General features: G+C 42.1%; 1 protein-coding gene and 1 long non-coding RNA gene across 8 annotated transcripts in view; one reads left to right on the top strand and one right to left on the bottom strand.

The window, feature by feature from the left end:
- MPPE1 (metallophosphoesterase 1) overlaps positions 1 to 21,568 on the bottom strand; it is a 34,307-nt gene extending 12,739 nt beyond the window's left edge. For 2 of the 7 annotated variants that reach the window (XM_069778957.1, XM_069778951.1), the window contains exon 1: positions 6,110 to 6,207. The gene's annotated coding sequence lies outside the window, so the exon portion shown is untranslated. Of the gene's footprint in view, positions 1 to 3,524; positions 3,672 to 6,109; positions 6,208 to 10,846; positions 10,987 to 11,531; positions 11,756 to 11,791; positions 11,954 to 21,481 lie in introns of those variants that run through there. The other 5 variants (XM_069778955.1, XM_069778956.1, XM_069778952.1 and 2 more) reach the window with 5 other exon arrangements.
- LOC138684709 (uncharacterized) lies at positions 12,373 to 20,961 on the top strand. The gene is made up of 2 exons (XR_011323956.1): positions 12,373 to 13,390; positions 14,853 to 20,961. It is a non-coding gene; the product is annotated as an uncharacterized lncRNA (long non-coding RNA).
- Positions 21,569 to 21,605: the final 37 nt, after the last annotated feature.

Below are 21,605 nucleotides of genomic sequence, written 5' to 3'. Positions count from 1 at the left end.
CCCATTTGATTGATGTTTCATGTAAATCAAAAACTGACATGCGATTATTATCTTATTCTTCCAACCAAAATCTCTATTTGGTAATAGCCACTTATTTTCAAACACGAGCTTCCCATATCACCACTACAAAGTACTTATTCAAAACAAAGAACCATTAGTCTGCATCATGTAACATTTCTAATATGCATTATTTAACATTAGTATGACTAATATTTAATTGCATCCAATTCAGTTCTATCTAAACTTAATTTAGCAGGAAAAAGCCACTGGTCAGATGTCACAATTTCACAACACAGAGGAACTACACATAAAGGCTGATTAACTTATTTAATATTAATCCCATCTGCACTTTTAACTAGCAATAAAAATCAACAAGATCTTGTTTGTACATCTCACAACAAGGCAAGATTAAAGCAGAAATGTCTGTTCAACAGACACAGAAACAAGGACAAAAAACAGGTAAATTCTTAACTAAGCACACACATTCATATGGCCTTATCCTGCACAAACTGCACCTACCCCAAAATTTGGAAGTAGACTTCAGTAGTCCTAAATAGTCTCCTCTTCCAACAAAAAAAGTACTAATTTGAACAGAAAATGCCAATAAGTTGTTTTAACTTGCATTAGGCATGACAAAAAAAACCCCTAAAAATCAAAAAACTCTAGGTCTCTTCTTGTTCACAACCTACACAAAGCTTAAAACAAATAAAACCTGACATTTTGCTATTGATATCTATGCATTCTCTAGAAGCTTTTCATTACATTATTTTTCACACATCAAATTTCTTTGGAAGCTGTCCAAACAACAACAGAGCTGCAGCAAAAAGCCAATGTTACAGATCACTGGGGAAAAAAAAAAATTTTAAAAAAATCAGATCTTCAGAAGTAAAGGGACCCTATCAAATGCAAAAAAACCCACCAAAACCTGCAATTAGTAGAAGAGAAAAATATCTTCAAGGCAAAACTTCCATTTTCCAAAGTCACAAGCAGCAACTGACACAATCAAAACCACAAAGCCAGTCATTTCTACACACATTCCCTGTCCTAGCGCTTCTGCTGCTAGCTGGTACTATTTTGGGAGTTATGCCACAGATGTGGAAGATGCCAGAGGTCTCCCATCTGCACCCTACATTTCCAGCCTTCCTGATAGTGAAAGAAAAAAGAAAAGAGGAAAGGAAAAACAAAAACAAAAAAAAAAAAGAAAGAAAAAAACAAATAGCAGAAAGTCAGTGATGCAGAATGAGCTGAAAGACTACCGGCTGACAGAAATCCCTGCCTCCCTCGCTCTGCCACCTGCCAGCTGAACTGTTTGCTCAGGACTGTGGCTGCACATCTCTGCACCCCAAAGTACAAGCAGTTTAACCAGAAACCAGACCCATGCAGTAGTAATCCCAACCTCACATACAGGTACCCAAGGACCGGACACCGACATCCTCTCACACGTGATGACAAGGTCAAAAATAATGCTGTCAGACTGCACACACACTGCAAGATGGAGCTGTGGTTCAGCGTGTCACTGTACACTACATCGCTACTGCTCCTCCTTGCACAGCTGATTATTAAGATTAGACTAGAATCTGGTTTCTTACTAGAGCTTGAGGACCTCAGTTATGAGAAAAGACTGAAAGACTTCTCACTGTTTCTTGTTCTAAATATATGGGAGTGCCCTGATGCAAAACTGATTTCTAAAAGTTTTAAAAGCTCATCATAAAGGCAAGATCAATATTTTCACCATATTCATTATTTTCAATCGTTTGGGCAGGGAACACACTCCATAACGGAAAACCCTGATCTTCAGTAGCTGGCAAACAGCAAAATTCTGCTAGTCACAACAATTTTGTACTCGGTCAATGTATACACTCTTTAGGCAGGGGAAAAATAACCTTGAACTCTTCCTCATCTAAGAACCATTCTGCACACATTTAAAAACCAGCCTGTGGACGAGGACAATTACTGATTCATTTAATGTCACCAAAGTAAACATGCTATTAGAACTTTATACCACAACTGTGGAAAAAAAAAAAAATGCTCAAGTGACTAGTGCTCAAACAAAGAAGTTTGATGTGTTCCTTCTCCAGCATTCATGTTTATTTTGCTTACTAACAAATATTAGATACATTTTTGCACTTAAAATACTTGATCATACATCCTATACTTCCTATTTTCATCCATCAAGTTTACTGGCAACACAGACTTGCATGACTCCTCTTTCCCTTTTCCATCTCTGTTCAGAACATTATCCAGCTTTAATTTACAAGTGAGCCAAGAACAAAACAAGGGAAACCTGACACAATGGTCTATAGCCAGACCAGGAAACAAGTAGCTCTGGAGCTTTACCCTCTCTTACTTAGTGAATATGTAACTCTGAACACCTCATACGCTTTTGAGGCCAATTTATTTATTAATTTACAACTACATAAAACTGTCCTAACAAACAAAGTGGAATACAAGAGTCCTAATCCTACTCCTAGTCCTCATCCTACTCCTAGCCCTATCCCTAAAGAGCGTGCAAGTGTTTTTATTAAGCTAAAGAAGCTGTATTACCTTATAAGCAAGCTTAGTATTTCTAACCTCATGATAAAAGTTTTCACTCAATTCTCCCATCACAATGTCACAAAGGTACAGATTTACAACTTTCAGACAAATATAGTTCTATAATGTAACTATAGTTCTATAACGTAACTATGTTAAACTTTTGTGAAATGTAGTTACAAACAAGTTGAGGTTCAAATCTCACAAGGTTTCGCTTCCGCAAGGTACACTTGCAACTGGGAGTTGTCTCTTGCCAAGCTCCCTCTCTCTCTGAAGCAATGTGACATTTCTACATTGTGAACTGTGACACTCTGCGTTCCAGCTTCTTTTCAGCACTTCAAATACCAGAGCTCTTCAAATCAAATAACAGCTTCTGATGAATTCTTGTTTTGATACTGCAAGAGACAACTCTCTGACACATCTTTCTGAACATACTCTTTCCAATTCTAAACTCTAAATCCTTTCTTCATCCACAAATTTTAACATTATTATGATTAAAGAAAAACTCCAAGCAGGGATTTAGCATTTTTCTTTTAATAAATCCCTTTGTAACAATTTAATGATAGAATTAATTTCTGTCTGCACTGGCACATCCTTAGGACTGAAATTCATAAAGGCTGCCAGATCTACACACCTACGTTGATTTTATACAGTTTACAGGAAAGGATAAATTGGGAAATTCTTCAAATTAAAATACAAAGATTTTATCATATTCCCATAAACACCCACAACCACTCCTGCAATGAATGTATTTCACAAGTGTGAAAGAGAGAGGTTTTGAAACTTAGTTGAAGTTATACAGACCACAGTTTATTTAAAAACCATATAAACAAAAATCAAAGGCACAAAATACAAAAACATTTCAGAGCAGCTTGTCATACTGAGATCATATTATTGAATTCATAATATTATCAAAATGTGGTACTACATAAGCCATGGTAGGTTTAAATGTTGCAGTAAGTATAAAAAAAATATGTGGAACATCTACTTGCCATTAAATTAATCAGTAGTTACAAATGTGCTGTAAAAGGAAGTCCATACATTACACTTATTTGCTTCAAGCACTTTTCATACTGATTATTCAGTTTCACAGATTCCTGTACAGCACGCTTTAGATCTTCTATCTCTTCAAAAAAATCCTAGAAAAACCCAAAAATATTCACCTTAAAGTTTCTTTCAAAGACATTCTCAATAAGAGCTAGTCAGCATTTCAGTTGTTTCCAAGTTCAAAGACACCTTCTATATTTTTATTAATTATATTATTACATTAATATTTGTATTTTTATTAATATATGATTGCATTATGCAAACACAGCTACAGCGAGATACGGCAATTAACTATAACCTTACGTAATAATTTAAAACTCTGCCCTGAACCCACAATGCAAGCAGAATTCAAGTTACGCCAGAGCCTGAAATACAGGCTAATAATAGGAAAGATAAATTAAGAGAAGGAAAAAATGTTCATTTATCAGAAAGCTACAAAATGACAGTCCAAAATGACAAGGGAATAATGTCAAACTCATCTGTGCAAAAAATATAGCTATACATGCTCAAGTCAGCCAGTAGCATTAACTTTGAAGATCTGAAAGTTGCAAGATTATAAAAAAAGGGACAACAAGCAAGGAGAGAGATGAGGACAGTAAACTAAGGAGGATGCTGTTACCATTTGAAGACAACAATACTAAAGAGTTTAAGGTGGGAAAATGGATACCATATTTACACCTAGAAAGATATTTGATATTTTTAGACCTTAACTGCTTTGTAAATTGCTACTATTCATTTAGAAGTCTTAGTACAACTACATTTTGTTAATGAATGTCACATTTCAGTATAAGCTCTATTATTTATGACTACACTATATTAAAAAGTTTGATTTTCATATTCAAAAGGACAAGATTTATGATGCATTAAACTTGACAGAGCCTAAAATGGATAACACTATCCAACAGGTTCAACTGGCTCAGATAAAAGCAACGTACAACAAAGAAGTGAATGAAAAAGAGCAATATGTAAGGCTACACAGAATGTAAAGAGACAGTCCAATAAGAAAGCCATAAAAAACAAGTCCTGTTGAACTTATTTAATGTCAGCCTATGTGGTTTCACTCTCTCATATTGATCCTTTCATAATTATACCATCCCAGAATGGACAACTTAACAAGCAGTTCTAGCTATACCCAATTCAATTACGAGATAAATTCAGCTTCACAGAAATAAACTGTAAAAAATATAACTGTAAAAATATCGATGGCCCATAGCTTAAATGGAACTATGTTTTGTTCAGGTCCTGCAACTCAAGTCTATTGAGCAATTCGGATCCTTTGCAAGTGAAGTCAGAAGCTGTTGGGAATACAAGGACAGCAAGCAGAGTGTAATCACCCAGGCCTTAATTTTTACCAACCTTGGAAAGTCCTATCTACCAGAATAACACTGTATCTACTTATATCCATCTTTACTTGACATATTCTCCTGCCTATTCTTCTGACTTTTTTTTTAAAAAAATAACAGCTACATACATCTTAAATAACATACAGTGACTTAAAACTACCTAAAAAAGGGTCACTGATAAAAAGCCATAACCTCAGATTTATATATTTCTGTTCTGAAAGATGAAACTTTCAGCCATGCGTTGTCCCTAACTCCCTCCCAAGCACGGGGATCCAGAAATCACCCTGGCTCAACACTCTACAAGTTTCACATCTAATGAACTATCACCATGTTTTACTGTTACACCTGTAATGAAAGCCAGCATAATATTATTTAGCTTGTGAGAAAGGATTGCAAGATGAGGAAAGAGATTCTCAAAAAAAAAAAAAAAATCCAACACAAGACTTGAAGAATAAGCAAAAAAACAACTTAACTTTGTTGCTGAAAATAAAATCCTAGGTCAGTACACTAAACTAAGTCCTCTATAGCTAGGTAACATCTCTTCATCTTCTCACATATTTCAATTACCAAATTTTCACATTTTCACTTTCTACACATATCAATCCATCATGAAAACATCAAAGCCCTCCCCTCTGCCCTCCCTCAGCATAGAGTTCTGTCAGTGGCATCACTTTGATATGTTTAAATTCAAGAGAAAATAGCTTTCCTCTCACTGACATCATGAAGCAATAGAAGTGATCATTCAAAAAAATATTTTTATTATCTCTGCAAATGTCTGTTGGAAGGAATTAAGACTGTTACCAGCAGTTACAATTTTAACTTCATAACAAACTGAGACAAATAATCTCTCATGAAAGAAACCAAATTTCCCAAACATTTAAAAAAAAATCTACAAGAAAATCCACAGCTGTTTAAAACAAAAAAAAAAAAAAAAAAAAAAAAAAGAAAATAAGAGAAAAAAAATTAAGATTGCATTATTCCTCTTCCTTAGCCAAGCAGTACTGTAGGACATTAATGTCTCAAGGAGTCATTCATTTCCATTTCTTTCTCAGAATGCTGTAAACTGATTTTTTATGTATTTTGCTTGACAACAGCATACGTTCAGTCTAAAGGTAAATTTCAGTTGAGGCAGAAAAGTTAGTTTTTCAAAAATCACTTATTCTTAAACTTGTCCTAAAATAAATTACCTTGTCTAATCCAGCTAATTCATTTTTTAGTGCTCTCCTTTCTGCAGACAACTTTTCGTTTTCTTTCTTCAGCTTTTTAATCTCCTTCAACAATAGCTCTATATTCAAATTAAAAAAAATACAGACTTCAACCATTATAGTCAACCTCCCCCTCATATGAATCATCTTACAGCTGAAGAGCTGCCTACATTTTGTGATATTAGAAAATTATGGTTCAGCTTTTTAAAGTACCTTTTTCATAAAGTGATTTATTCTTAAGAATTGGCCCAGCACACTCCCAGGTACTGTGAAAGATTACAGGATCTGTCAATTGGGTAATCTGAATCTGCCAGATACTTTGAATGTGGGATTATTTTACTTTAAAATCCAGAAAACATGCATCACAAGCCTTGATTATCCTTTTCTAACTTACGAGAGGGTCACGTTAGCCCTTGCTGACAGCACATTTCCTGCAAATTATGCCTAGATTATATGATCTCTTCAATCTCTTTTTTTATACTTTGAAGTGGCGCAGGATTGCACCTTAACTTGTGAATTTACTTATGCGAGGAAGAACATGCTCAAACAAGTATTGTCTGGGTTTGTCCCACATTTTAAGGCTAAAAACAGGTTCTTTTGTGTAATGGAGCAGCAAACATTATCACTAAGAGATCTACATAGATATATCTTGCTAGAATGAATAGTACTAAATACAGCCATGCACTCCCACCCATGATTATACCAACATAGCAATTCCAGAAAAAGAGAAAAGCAGCAAACAGTTATTTTTATCACAATCAAATGCAGGGCTGGATCCATAGACAGGAATTGATTATGAGATGCCATTTTTACATAATAGGTTTTCAAAAATGAAAAACATTTTAGACACTGCTGGTTGAAGTAGAAGAAATAACCTGGAGTGTGCCACTGGATCAGAAATGAAACGCATCCTCTCTGATGGGCATACTGGAAGGAACATCATCAGAATTAACTGTACCATTACCTAAGTATTTAATGCAACAGGATTCCTTCTTTTTAGAAACGTCCCTGCGAGATGTTACTTCTCCCTCTGGGGTTTGACTTCTTTTTCCAGAAACAGCACTAGTTTTCCAAGAAACCTTTTTACATTCCAGTTGCTCAATTTTTTGCCTCTGCTCTCGAAGATTATGCTCCAGCTCATGAATTTTAATCTGTCAAGAAACTAAACATTTTTTAAAATGCATAGAACAAACACAGCTCATCTGAATACAATTTGAAACATATCCTGAATGCAAACCTAGAGGTTTTAATTGCTGACTTAAAACTACATTCACCCAAAGGGTCTGAAAGGAGAAAAAATATATCAAGTGAAGTTTTGCATACATCAAAAGCATTTTTAAAAAAATCTGCTACTGAGCACATGCTCATGAGACAGTACAAATGTACATCCACAAAGATACTAAACCTTTCCACACAATAAAGCATATTTTTATGGCAGCAATTGCCAACTTTTAAGAAAAAGTACATATAATCCAAATCATAATGAATATTAGTTTACAAAAAAATAAAGCACATGTTCCAGACTCCCTGGAGGAAATTAATTAGACTGGTCAGCTGTAATGCTTGATCAATGCCTAAAGAGGCAATACCTACTTGAAGCTTCTTGAACGACTCCTGGCCACACAACCCTACCTTTGCTCCAGTTATGACACTAGTCTCTTTGCACAGCAAGCCAACAGATCTTGCTACCTGACAGAAGACTATTTGCCTTTGTTTGATTACCTTACTGCTGGATTTCTGAAATAAATCAGCTCATGACACATACAGAAAAATACCAGGGCTGGTGCAAGAGAGGTCGGAAGATGCATGTACAGCTGGAAGGAGGGGTAAGCAGGTGAGTAAAGGAAAAAGTAAGGGAAGAGGAAACAGCTTTCAGCTGCAGACATACCAGTGACAGAGTTCACTTTCAAAGGGAACTACAGACTACTTTCCATTATCTCAAAGGCATGGGAAACAAAAATGAGTACAAAAAGAAAAACATGGTCTCATTTTACAAACCTAAGAATTACTTTTCAGTCTCCCTAAGAGCTTATGTTTGGCTATTTGATACCTTCTCCTACAAATTCTACTTACAGTGAGATTTTTAATTGCTTCGCTTTGCTCCTGGTTTGTTTTGATTTCTTTAAGGTAACATTTCTGTAGCTCGCTATACATCTGAAGTAGTCTAAAACAGAAGAAATGCATACATTGCAATAAAATATGAACACCAACAAAATGTGCATCCTTTATGATAAAAGTATTACAGACGCCCCACAGAGATCAGTTGGACTGCAGCTGTACTGTAGAGACTTGTAACAGAAATATTTAAGATGGTTGTGAATGGCAACACAGAAAGAGAAAGCACTAGAAAAAACAGCAAAGTGAGTTAAAAGAATGGTCAGTATCGATGGCAAAGAATCCCTTTCACTCAGCCAGACCGAGGACCCTGTTGTTTTTGTCTAGCCCACATGGCCGCACTCTGATTAAACCTCAGTACAAACAACTTGACGATGGAAGACCTATACACTAGCAACAGGAGGGTGGCAATGACTTCACAGCATGTCACGTGTATCATTCTTCTCCCCGCTAGCACAACAGGAATAGCAAAAGACCACTCCTAAAGGATATAAAAAAAAGTTCGTCCAGAAACTAGTTTCTTGCCACCAACCAAGAACCCATGATGAGGACTCATGAGGCAGCATCCCCAGCTCTCTGTGTTGCACAAAATATCTCATTGCTCCTGCATATGTGGGTGTGAGGATATGAGTGAATGAAAGCTATGAGAAAATTAGTGTGGGTGGGTAAAATCCATGTAAAATAAACAGATTTGGGGTATTATATTTTCCTTTGATATTATCTTGCATCAAGTTGTGCTACACTAATTTCCTAACATATTTCATAGCATTCAGTCTACATATATCAGGCCCATAATGTAACTGATGAACATGAACAGACATTTTTCCTATTTTATTAGGAATCTGAATAAGACCTGGCATAAGTTACGACTGCGCACCACAAGCGGGGTGAGCGATACTATAGTACAGAACAGCTTTGTAAAATAACATACAAATAGATGCTAGGAAAAAAGCTAAGTCAGGTTATCTATGTGCAACCTAATACAAAGCAGGTCCAGGACTAGATTCAGAGAGTAACTCAAACTTCTTCTACGTAAGCATCTAACTAGGTACTCAATTCAAGCCCAGAGCTAGACATCCAGCCTTCCTATGTAGTTTGCAAAGAGAGTCTGGTACACTGTAAAGGTATTTTTTAAACAAGGAAGAGAAAGGAAAAACGGGCCTTCTACAGCCACCTAAAGGAAACACTAAAAACAGGGTGCTTGACTCAAAAGCAGTAGGGACTGCCTCTACCTTCATGAGATCCACAGCCCATTTCTGTAAGTGGACAAAAAGTAGCCTTTGAAAGAATGGAGCAGCCTATTTATTTTAAAATAGTCATAGAGGGATGGACCAACATTTTATGCAGCATGCCTAGTCTTTAAATGTTTCAATATATATTTTGTTTCAAAAGATATCATGTATCTTCTGCATCAAAAAAGCAGTTACAAGAGTTTATTTCTAGCATTAATTGGCAAACTACGGTAAGTAGTGGCTGACTTCTAAAACCAATTAGACTGAAAAGTAGAATCGCTTGTCTGGCTTATTTCGAAAACAGTACCAGCCTATAGATTTTATATACGCATAAAACTGAGCTATAAAAAATTGTGCTAAGAAGGCTCCCACAAAATAGAAAGTGAAATGACATAATTCTAGGTTAAAAATCTATAGAAAAAGATCACATGTGCACACACGCATGAAGGAGCTTCCCTGGCTCACCCAATTTTTCTCAATGAAAGATTTGAGAAAGAAATCCATGTTGTTCTTTGTTTAGTGCTATTTTCAAGTTTAATCAAAGATCAAGTACTTCCTTTAAAAATGTAAATAAAAGGATTTTCCATTGTTTCAGAGGCTGAAAGCCGCTTCCATAACAGTTAACAAAAATTAACCATGAACAACATATTATACCCTACAGAGAAGAATATTTAATTCTGTGGAAAAGCAATTTCTAAGAACTCACCTGACACTGTCACCCTCTAGAATAAGATCCTTGCTGTATCCACCCTTATGCCATAAATGGGTTTCTGTTTGAACTTGAACACTTAAGTGAAACAAACATAACAGCTTAATAAAATTACATTTTACAATTTTAATCGGATCAAACAAAGCAACTGAAAAAGGCTAAGTTACTTTTCAGTCTGAATTTACAGTAAGTTTCCATGCAGGATCATAAACACACCAAAATTTAAACTTGAAAATTTCTGCAAACAGGTACTTAAATCCTGGCAGGACACTCTCCAAAACACTAACACTGTAGTTTATCAGGTCCTAAGGTCCCAGTTTCTGGATCTTTTAAACAGCATTGATGCAATTTAACTACCTTACTACTGTTTAGTGGGAAAAGAGTCTAAAACTCTTTGCAGTTAGACCGAGATAAGCAGATAAGCATTGATATTAAAACTCTTTCTTTCACTACAACAATGAATGTTGTACAAGATGCTCCAGCCGCCTTTTGTTCCTTCACATGCCTCCAGCATTCTCCATCCCCACCATCCTGTTCACAGACACCCCCCCTCAAAATACGCGGAACAGATAAGGCCTAATTCATCTGAAGAATACCAAGGCAGCTAAGTCCTGAAATTTTGCACTACTTTGGATGCAAAAAGAAACGTTTGACAGTTCTTACTCTCTGCTTGTGACATGGTCATGCATTAACTGCTGCAGATGTAGCTTGTCTTGGATCTGACCCAGCTGCTTTTCTAGCTCCTTATTTTTTACGTGTAGCTTTTTCAACTTCTTCACTAACTGCTCATTTTCATCACTGAGCTGAAAAGGAGGAGAATTTTTAAAAAGTCAAGCAACATTTTCAGATCTTGTATTCATTAAGCTGATAACATTTCAGATTAAAATTCTCTCCCAAACGTTTTGCTACATTTATGTTGAACTATATAAACATATAAAGGAAAGTGGCAGGAAAAATAATTGGCTTCAAACTTTATGAAGAATTTCCTAAAATACAGCTTCTTTAACATATCTATTAAAGGCTTCTAATGTAACTTCATAATCCGCTAGTGAATGATAAGGCAAACTGGTTTTGTATCAAAAACAAAAACCAACCAACCAACCAAACACCCCACCCCACCCCCCCCAAAAAAAACCCAACGGGACAAAACATGCAAGTTTTTACTTCTAAACACCAGCTCTGCAACTCAGGTCGTATTTATTTTTGTTCTAACCCCACCGAAGCTGAAAGACTAAACTACAGCCGCATTAGCGGGATTTCTTGCCAGCACATTCGCTGACCCTCGCCCAGCAGCACGCAGTCACTCATCTCCGGCCCGAACGCCGCTAACCACGGTGCTCTAACCTACAGGCTATTAAGTGAAACCGACGCTATCGACCGATCCGCGGTCAACAGAAGGAAGAGCAGCGACGCGAAACCGCAAGCTGCGGTACGGGTGAGCTCTGCCGCAGAAGGCGAAGGCAAACCCGGCCAGGCCGAGAGGCGCCGTGCCCGACCGACGCCGGGCCGGGGCGGAAGGGCCTTCCGCGGGGCGCCCGAGAGCCGGGGCGTGCCCCGGAGGGACGGGAGGCCGCCCCGCGGGCCGGCGCCGCCGAGGGCCCTACTCACTTGGAGGCACTTGTGGAGGGAGGGCAGGGCCATGGCGCCCGGGAGCCCCGCCTCGGCCTAGGCCTCTTTCCGAGGCGCCCGCCGCCCCGGGGGGACCGCGCCGTGGAAGGCCCCCGCCCGGCTGCCCTCACCGCTGCCTGCCACCGCCGCGCGCCTCACGGCTCTCAGGCGGGCGCCTCGGCCGCCAAAGCCCATCCGGATAGGCCCGACCAGCGCGCGTCATAGGCGAGCGACCGCCCCGCCCAAGGGCCCCGGCTCCCCGCACTCCCCGGCTCCCCCCCCCCCGCTCCGCGCCGGTTACCGGGGGAGGGCCGGGAGCGGACCGCCGGCCGCTCCCTCCGACCGCCGCCGGGGCTCCGCGGGGAAGCGGCGGTGGCGGCCGCGGCCCCCGCGCCGCCCGGGTCTGCTCCCGCCGCTCGGGAGGGGCCCGGCGCGGCGGCCGCCCTGAGCTCGTAGCGGCCTCGAGGCGGAGCTCTCCCCGCACCGGCCGGCGAGTGCGGGCCGCCGGGTCCAGCTGTGGGCGCGAACCTCGGCCTCCGGAGCCTGCACGAGCGCACCCAGCCTCAGCTCGTCTCTTTTATTCGCCGTTTTATTTTCCGCGACTCACGGAGACCGAGCGCGCGGGACCCGCCAGTACTGCCAGCGACCGATCCGCAGCGGCTCCGCCGAGCGTCAACACCCACCAAGTTCCGCACCCCTGCGGGGGCACGATGCTCTGCGTCTCCCGCTCCTATCGCGACAGAGGCCACGGAACCGGCTCTGCAACACCCACCGAGGCAGGAGACGACGGCACGCCCGGCGTTGCTGCTACCCCCCGCGGGGTTCTCTGTATCCTCAGTGCTTGTGGCACTGGGTATTGCTGCTATTTGCTGGGCTTTGTTTTCTGTTATTTCGCACGTATTTTTGGCCGGCCAGGCTGGAGGGCGTACGGGCAGGACAAAAGCATTCCAGCCTCGTGAGGGACTGCAGACAACGTACCAACAGAAGGCACTCGCCAGCCCTGAGAAGACCACCCATCGCAGCAAGACTGACCCGAAGTGGCGATTATTGCCCGCTGGTCTCAATAGCCTTTGTTATTCGCAGTTCAAAAGCTTTCCTGCTTCTCTCTCATTCTCCAAGTCTCAAATCTAAGTCGTCTTTTGTTCCCTGCATCTCCCGTTTTTGTATAAAATACGGCCTCTCCTGTTACTTACAGCCCATTGCACTTTGCCGTCTTATTTTTGGTGTAAAATGTTGCCAGATGCCACCTGCCCCTACATTTTGACTGTGTAGCCCACCTGATTGCAGAGCCTGGCAATTTTGGCAAGGAACCGTTCATGCCTGGGAAGAGAGGGGGCAGATGACAGCAGCTCACTACTGTCAGCAGACCTACTGTGGGTCTACAACTTAGATAAGTTGTACCTACATGGTACAAGACACTCGGGTCCCATCAGGCTGCAAGCGGGAACTGTAAATGTAATCAGATTGACGGAGGTGGGGCACACCTCTAACTCCAGGGCACAACCCCAGCATCTCTCCTTCTCCTCTGCCATCAACCCGGATCAACCAGTCGCCCGTCTGCCCAACTCCTTGCACTTCACACAGAGGTCACAGTGCACGGTAAAAGCCACTGTGCTTAACTGAATATACGCAAGATCCAAGCTGTGAGGCTGTTAACAGCCCGAGAGTGCATGGGAGAGAACGACGTGCCCATGCTGTTAACTGCTGCCAGAAATCCTCTCTGTCTGGGAAGATTTCTGTATTGGTTCTATACCAGTAAGAAAAATAAAATTAGGAAGTGTAATACCAGCCAGCAATGCAATGGTGCTGCAGAAAAACAGAAATCCTGTTTTCAGATGGAGTAGCAGTATCCTGAGATGTAATTACTCAGTTCTATTCTGTTTTATCCAGCACAAACAACATCTCAGGTGAGGTCCTGAGGAGTCTAGAAAACAGAAATAAAAATTGCATGAGGAAGAAAATACAGCATATCAGGAAGGGTTGAAATAACTGTGTTTGTTTAGTCCAGAAAACTGAGACTGCCAAGAATCATTTTAACTGTCTTTATCTTTGGTTATTGTAAAGGATGGTAATAATTGTTTCCAGTGTCCTCTAGAGGATGAGCAGAAATAAGTATTTCAGTTGGATGACAAGGAAAATTTTCTTAAAGAAACATACACGTACCTCTCCCTCACTAGATGTTTTAACAAACGGATCAGAGAATGATCAGGCATGACTTTGGATACAGGTATATCTAATATGCACAGCATACTGGCATACAGCAAGTGGACAAAAAGATCACTTTAAAGCCCCTTTTAGCCCAACATTTCAATGATTCTGTGTTACTAATTTAGAAGAGAACATGCTCTGATATAATAGCAATTCTGATATTTTGCAAAACTTTGTACGACGACTACTTCAGAAATAATTTTTCAAGTGACAAAGGGAAGCTGTAGTGTAAGACAGTGTGGTGGAGAAAGATCAGCACCGTGGAATCCAGCCATACTCTGTATACCAGTATCTCACTGGGGACAGTATGAGTAGGGTAACAATTTTTTCCTCAGTATTGGGAACGTCAGGAGTAGTCATAGTTGCTTAATACCATACAAGGCAAGGCCACTTGAATATCAAGGATAGTATTTTGTAAAGAATGTGCAAGGCTCGCTAGGACTTACATTCCTGTGGTACCCACGTGTTTGGTTTTGCTTTGTTTTTTCAAAATACTGTGGGTGGAGCAGGAAAACAAGAGGAGGAAGCACAGATGGATTAATTCAGGGCCTCTGCAGAAACTAGAGCAGGCACGGAAAGGGCAGCACTGGGCAGCACTCAGAGAACAACCTAGACAGGTCAGAAGTAGCAGAGAAAAAAAGCCCATAATATGTCTTGGGTCATTCTCAGATGTGAAATCTGTAGACCCTGTTTCCCTAGCTCTTCCACAAACACAACTAGTTCTGGGCACACGGCCACTCTCCTGCTTGCCCAGGAGTTGACAACGATGCAGCAGCTACGCACAGTTTTTAAGACCCAAATATTTTCAGAACTCAAAAATTGTTACCAGTAGAACATCTTCTCTATTCTACAGGCTGGAAAACAACACACAGACAAGTTGAGAAATGAGCCAATAGACCTAAAAGGGAAATGAGAATTCCTGATTTCTGACCTAGAAACTGAGCCACACAGCCTCCCTCTGTCCTGCTTTTCCATGGCTGGCACAGGAATTGAAGATAGATGGAGGAAGCAGACAACAGCCAGGTTTCTCAACTATGGAACTAGACCTGCAAGGGGGTTGTGTAAGATTCAGATTTTATCACACAAGTGCTGATCCAAATGACACAAAAAAACCCCCTGCTTGTATCTTCAAACTCTTGGAAAAAGCTACAGCTGAAGCTTTTATAGGTTTTATCATGCACATTACGATCAAACATTTTCAAAGATGGTCATTGTTTTTGAATGGCTCCACTTCAAAATGAGCATCCGTTTTTCCAGATCTGTAAAAACGGCCCAAGGCTGGGTAGCACCAGACATCAGATCTTGAAGCATCCAAAAATCAAAAGATTATGTTAGCCTGCATGTATACACAAACCACAGTTTATACAGACGATAAGAGAATTTTGTGTACTTGATTAGGAAACATGTTCATCTTCCAGAGATACTAACAATAAATGATTTTTAAAAAACTTCTCTGTGGCAGTAAATGTATGAAATGCCACTAAGATACTTACTTTCCACTGTAAACAATTACAGGAGAAACATTTCCCTACAGTATTACTCAGCTGGTTTGTTGAACGCATTCTTTTTTCCTTGCATTTTTGCTTCTAACTCAGCTTGGTATGAACAGAGACACATTTTATGCTGCCACACATCAATGAAAATGTCATCGATTCCAGTGGTGCTGGGCCTGCTACTTACTGCCAAACAGCAGGAATGTGACCCATAGCACTTTTTTCCAGCTACATGTGCACCAAAATCATTGATTTGTCAGAAAATATATGAGCAGGGGATTATTTGATGCAACCTTACAACAACTCTAAGCATAGCTTTTTTTCCACACAGACTAAAGGGCAGTATGTGTCCTTTCAACCCTCAGAGAATTACTATCCTCAGGAGATTTTCCAGGAATTAAAATTCTCCTGTGAAAATCTACATATCTTTGTAAAAACACATAAAAATTTCACCTGCCCCAAATTAATCTCTCTCTTATTCCATCTACCAGCTCTGTCAGCAACGACTCCCAAGTCCCTTTCAGGGCAGAAGATGGCAAAGCTCATGCAGTCTTTCTGCCCGTTACGTTCTTTGGCACAATCAGTGCTGCCAATCTCACAGACAAATGCCAGTTCAAAAATCATGAAACAATCTCGAACAAAATGGCCAACACGGGGAAAAAGGCCCTTGCTCCATCTTGTTTTGAGCTTGGGTCAGGAAGTAATAATCCCATTTGTGTTCAGGAGCCTTCCCTGAAACAGGGAGAAGCACTCCAGCTTTCCTGAGCCTTGGCACAACCGCAGAGGACAGCTAAATGCTTAAGTTCAGAATTCAGTTCAAAACATGAACATTTCCTGCATATCAAGACAGAAAGCACCAAGACCTGATTGGATTTAAGATGACTGTTTGCAGAATTAGAAACAAGAAATCTTTTCTCATAATATATAAGAGGAAATCAATTTAATCTTAAAGCTGACAAAACCAAACAGAGGTAATATTTATTAAACCAAGTTAGGCTACAGGGATTCCTGCCACAGCACACTGACGGAAGTTCTGTATCACCTTCAGTGACAGAAACATCAGGTTATACTACTAGTTTGGTTTTGGGGGCCAGGCATATTATTTTTAGCATTTTCAGTGGATAATGTTCAAAAAACAATACTGGCATGCCTGTGGCAGAAACAGTCTGCCGCTTATCCCTTCACAGCTAGGGAAAAAGATCTTTACTACACATTATTCTACACCCACAGGCATGGTCTAGGAAAAAGACTAATAGCTTGGGACTGTATTACCTTCCCCGCAGAACTCCCTCCAGAGAAGAAAAACATCTCTCAGTGAAGAATCAAAGGCACTTGCACCCCAGGAAAGCTCTCACAGCCATACCTCCTGGAAGGCAAAATTTCCCGAGATGACAGAGCCAGTCTGAAAACTCCAGAAAACACTGAAGGATGCCATTTTACCAGTAGAGCTGTCTGTCAGACCTTGAAGCCAAGAATCTCAAGTTCCACATTAACCAACCCCCAGGGTGGATCTGAAGGGGGACTCTGCCACTACATCTCTGAGACTATCTTTTGGTTAGTTTGTGGCAGGAGGGAAAATGCGGAGGGTGTCCAGGCAGTGATCCCTGGGCCTTCCAGATGTAGAGAAGACAAGTGGTCAGAATATGACTCTGCATGACACAAAGGGAACATGAGAAACATCCAATACACCATTCAGAATGGTGCATTAATCAAGCGTTATGTCCTTAATGAGTCATTAGCGAGCATTATGAAACGGAGTGCCAGTGTTTGGAATTCCTGTTTGTCTCTGATGAAGCAGAAGTGGGATCAGCACAGCTCTTCTAGGGAGTCCAGCAAGAGGAGAGAGCATCTCCTTCCTCACGATTGACCTTCCATTCTTGTACACCCAAGAGGCAAAACAAAAATCTGGGCCAAACATCCTCTTTTATCAGCTATAAAATCTCTCACTGCAACATTACAATTGCACTAAACTACTACAACGTTGTAGTAGTTTGCACAAACAAAAAGCTTGTCATCTGGGTTACCTCTTAAAGGCAGCCTCAAACTTAATTCTTTGTGAGATACTGGTAAAAGCTCCAGGGAAAAGGGCTAGAGACAGTAAACAACAATTTTATATGACTAATCCTATGCTGGGTAAAAAGACCATCTGCATGGATTCCCTCTAAAGTGCTTTAATAACAGCGCTGCAAGCCTCTGGCTGTCGTGCTGAGGAAATGCTCTTTTGCACTCAGGCTAATAATTCCAAAAGATTACTTCCTTTTTCTCCCCCCCCCACCCCACCCTTTTTATTAAAGCTGTTAGCCACTTGCTCTCCCGTTTAATTCCCTATTAAGAGATCATCCATCAAACCCGTGAAGTGACAAGGATCCGCACTGGAAGACATCTGCGGATTCCACGTTGATGGCCAGCTAGCTACAGAAAGGTCACCCTCCCTCTGCAAAAACTACAACCGATTTTATTGCATCACTGCAGCGTGTAATTACTGTCGGAGAATGGCAAACTGTCGGCTGAGGTGTAATTAAACCAATTTCAGCTGCAGCAGCTTCCTCTCCGAGTGACCCTGCTTTTTGCACCACGGACTGCAATGGGGATCTCCAGGTGGCACACAGAGCAGCTGCGCCGATGAACACTGCACAGCGGTTTAGGACAGGAAGGGGACTGCCACCTCCAGCTGAGCCACACCTAAGTCAATAAGGGCTTCACACCCTGGGCGAGAAGGAGATCCACAACTACAATCTGTTTTCTGCTCAGAGGTCAGAGGGAGCAGGTTCTCCCCTCTGCTGAGAGTTTGTTGTCTCAGGGAAGGAAGTCCGACCCCTAAATGAATCTGGTTGGGGCTCAGAAGGATTCAGACAGATGAAGCACTTGAGAAACACCAGTATTTCAGGCTCATCCAGGACGAGCCTATTCCAAGCAGACGAGATTAAACACGTGGCGTGTGTGTAGGTTACAAAAGGCATGCGAGAGGAACTGGCTAGCATTTGGGGTTATGAAAGATCAGAGGTTACAAAAGACCTTGGCAGTTATGAAAGATGAGCTGAGATCTGATCCAGCAAGGCAGAGAGCAGCCTCGACCTGCTCGGTGGTGAACGGATGTTCAAAATCACCCAGCAGCTCACAGGAGGAAGCTCACACTGCCTGGCGGGTCTAGGTTAAGGAAGGCTTGAAAAAACTTCAGAACAGTAATAAGAAAATGGTTGTCACAGACTAGGAGAATGATGAAGAGAAATATTGCCATCTGCTTATAGACCTTACAGGCAGCTGTATTTTTTTGCAAAGTATTTTGAAGGGTCTTAAAATACTAGCTGCAGCCACTGATTTTCTAAGAAGTACTTTTTCCTGGCCTTTTAGTGCTATTTTAAATCTTCTACCTGCATAGGCCACATAGCTGGAACGAATCTGTAAAAACCGAGGGTTCATTCTGTTGGTATTTTAGCCTCTCAAGTTCAGCCTTTGGCAATCCTTTTACTAACATTCTACCACCAGAACGAAGAGGAGGCTGGGGAAATTTTACTGTGCCAGATGGAGTTGCTTCTTTCCCAAATGCCACTCAGACATCACTTAGAAAGAGGACATACTCCTGCTTAGAAAAATATTGAGGAGAGCACTTCCCCCTCTTTGCAACAGTATTTCTCTGTGATGATGATTTTCTACAGTTACCTTCAGTGAGAATATTTCTGCATCCTGCCTACACTACCATTCACACTGCCCTGTTTTTAAAACACGAGTTAAACAGACCTTTCAAGTGCCCCTGTGGCTGCCTAATCACAACAAACCTCCAGGCATTGCAGCAGACCTGAGACACAAGGGAGGAAACCATCTGCTCTACATCAGAATAATATTTAGCCAGTTTCAGCAAAAGGTATAGACTGTTTTACTGTTGGCCAATTCAGTAACTAAAACTTCCTCTTTCAAGGAAAAACACAGAAAACACTTTTATCGTGGTCTGAGATGCTTCCTAGAATGCAAAGCCATGGTTAGCTGTAGATTTCCTTATTTACTGAAGTTAAAGCTGTTTTTACTACATCTCACCAGTACACACATCTCACCAGTAAATCTGTTTACCTGTCTGCCCCAGCACAGAAACTCTGTAAGGGAAGGTCCTGAAGCCACCTCAAGCCATGCTGAGCATGGCATCAATAAAAAGCACAAATTCTAAAACCTGGAGGAAACTGAGATTAAGGAAAAATCCAGAGCAATTCTGTTCCATACTATTCCAAATTATACTGCATGTTTATAGGGTTATTGCACCTAATGAAACTAACCTTACGTGAGGACAAAACAGATATGAGGTCATAGGAAATGAGTGACTTAGAAGCAGAATAATTAGTCAGCAGAAGGACTGACAAATGTTTGGTGAGGATTTCTTCCAACCAAAATTTCATAATTTCACACTTTAAACAAACTTTAAAACTTCTGGTATTAGTTTCACCTTCTCAGGGTTTGTTACTGTTTTTTCTGACTCAAAATGGGGACTAGAAAACGTTTTGCTAAGTAGACCGACGGCCTTGCTGTCTTTGTGCTATCCACTGCCACAGCACAGCTTAGAAATTTAAAGAATGAAGTTGAGTTCTTGCACTACAATCTGTGAAGTTTTGTCACTTATCTTAGAAGGAAAAGCTCCACGCCTTTTATTTAAAAAAGTGTCCATCGTTTTTGTGAATTACCTATGGCAGGAGTGTTATGTCCCTCTCATCCCAAAGTCACCTGTGTCCTACAAGATAAACAACTAAATAAAAGAAAATAGATCTAGACTTAGGGTCTGTTAGCTTAGATAGAATACCCAAGCCAATTAAACTTTGCCTAGTCCATAGAAAATCAACAATTAATTTTGTGTTCACATCAGAGATAGGCAGTGGTGGTGTTATGAAATTTTCGCAATGCAAATATGGTCACCACTAAAGCATCTCTATTCTGTTCCTCAAAGGTCACTGAAAATGAAACTTTTGACCACAAAGCAGGTGCTGAAAGACAGTAACAAATTTCAGAGACCTGATGTGTTTAATGCCTTTTTCAAAAACCTACGCTGACGGACTCAATCCCAGGCTCTCTTTTGTCCCGTTCAATGCCAAGCATGCATCAGAACAGGCTACTTGGAAAAGCCTCCCTTTGGCAGATCAAGTGTACGCTCCCAACACTCACTCGCTGTTCTAAGTACTACAGACTGGTTGCTCTACTGTGTCAGTATGTATTCATCGTAGGCCACCCTTCTTCTACAAGGTGGACCTAGAATCAGAATCGCTCGGCTGCCTGCCACCGGTGCCCTGCTCTGCTCCCTCAAACGCACGGTAATTTGGCTTATGTGGTTTCTGGAACAGTAGGTTCTTAATTCTCTGCTTCTCACCCTTGACAAATCCAAAATGACTTACAAAGCCAAGTGAAAAACCTAAGGGGCAACGTATTTGTTACCATACACTTGAATTCCCAAGCGCTAGCACGCTGCCGAAATTAAAAATCTGCTCAACTGCCTCCTTCTCCTCGGACCTGCCGCTCCGGCGCCGCTTTTCCCACACGTTTTCCCTTCGCTCCCGAGGTGGCCGACGCTAGCCGTCAGCTTTTCCCCCCAAAGGCCCGGTAACGCCGACGGCCGGCCCCCCCGTTCCCCGGGATCGCCCTCCGCCCGCGAGGCACAGGCAGGCCCCGGGCTTCCCGGCCCCCGCCGGCAGGCCGCTCCCGCGGGCCGCGCTCGGCAGAGGAGGGCGGCGGGGCCCCGGAGGAGCACGGCGGCTCGTGGTCTCGGAGGGAGCAATAAGGCCCCGGCCCCAGGCCGGAGGGGGGGGCGGCCCCGGCGGTAACGGCCGCGGCGCCATGTCAGGCGGGCGGGCCGGGCGGGCCATGACCGCCGCGACGGCGATGGCGGCGGGCCGGGCCGGGCCGGGCCGGGCCGGCGGCCCGCCCGCCACATCCTGCCCTCCGCGGCGCGGCCTCGGCGCTCCTCTCTGTGGCACCCCCCGCCTCTCCCGGCCCTTCTCCGCCCCCCGGGGCTCACCTAAAGTCAGCGCCCAGCACCAGCCGGGCGCCGCGCTGCAGCCCGCCTTCCCCATTGACGGCGGCGGCCGCCGGGCCGCCCCCTTCCCTCCCTCCCTCCGCCCCGCTCCGCTCCCCACACCCCG

The sequence above is a fragment of the Haliaeetus albicilla genome, chromosome 3 (genome assembly GCF_947461875.1).
Source record: "Haliaeetus albicilla chromosome 3, bHalAlb1.1, whole genome shotgun sequence".
Lineage (NCBI taxonomy): Eukaryota > Metazoa > Chordata > Aves > Accipitriformes > Accipitridae > Haliaeetus > Haliaeetus albicilla.
This window is presented reverse-complemented; position numbering and strand designations above follow the sequence as displayed.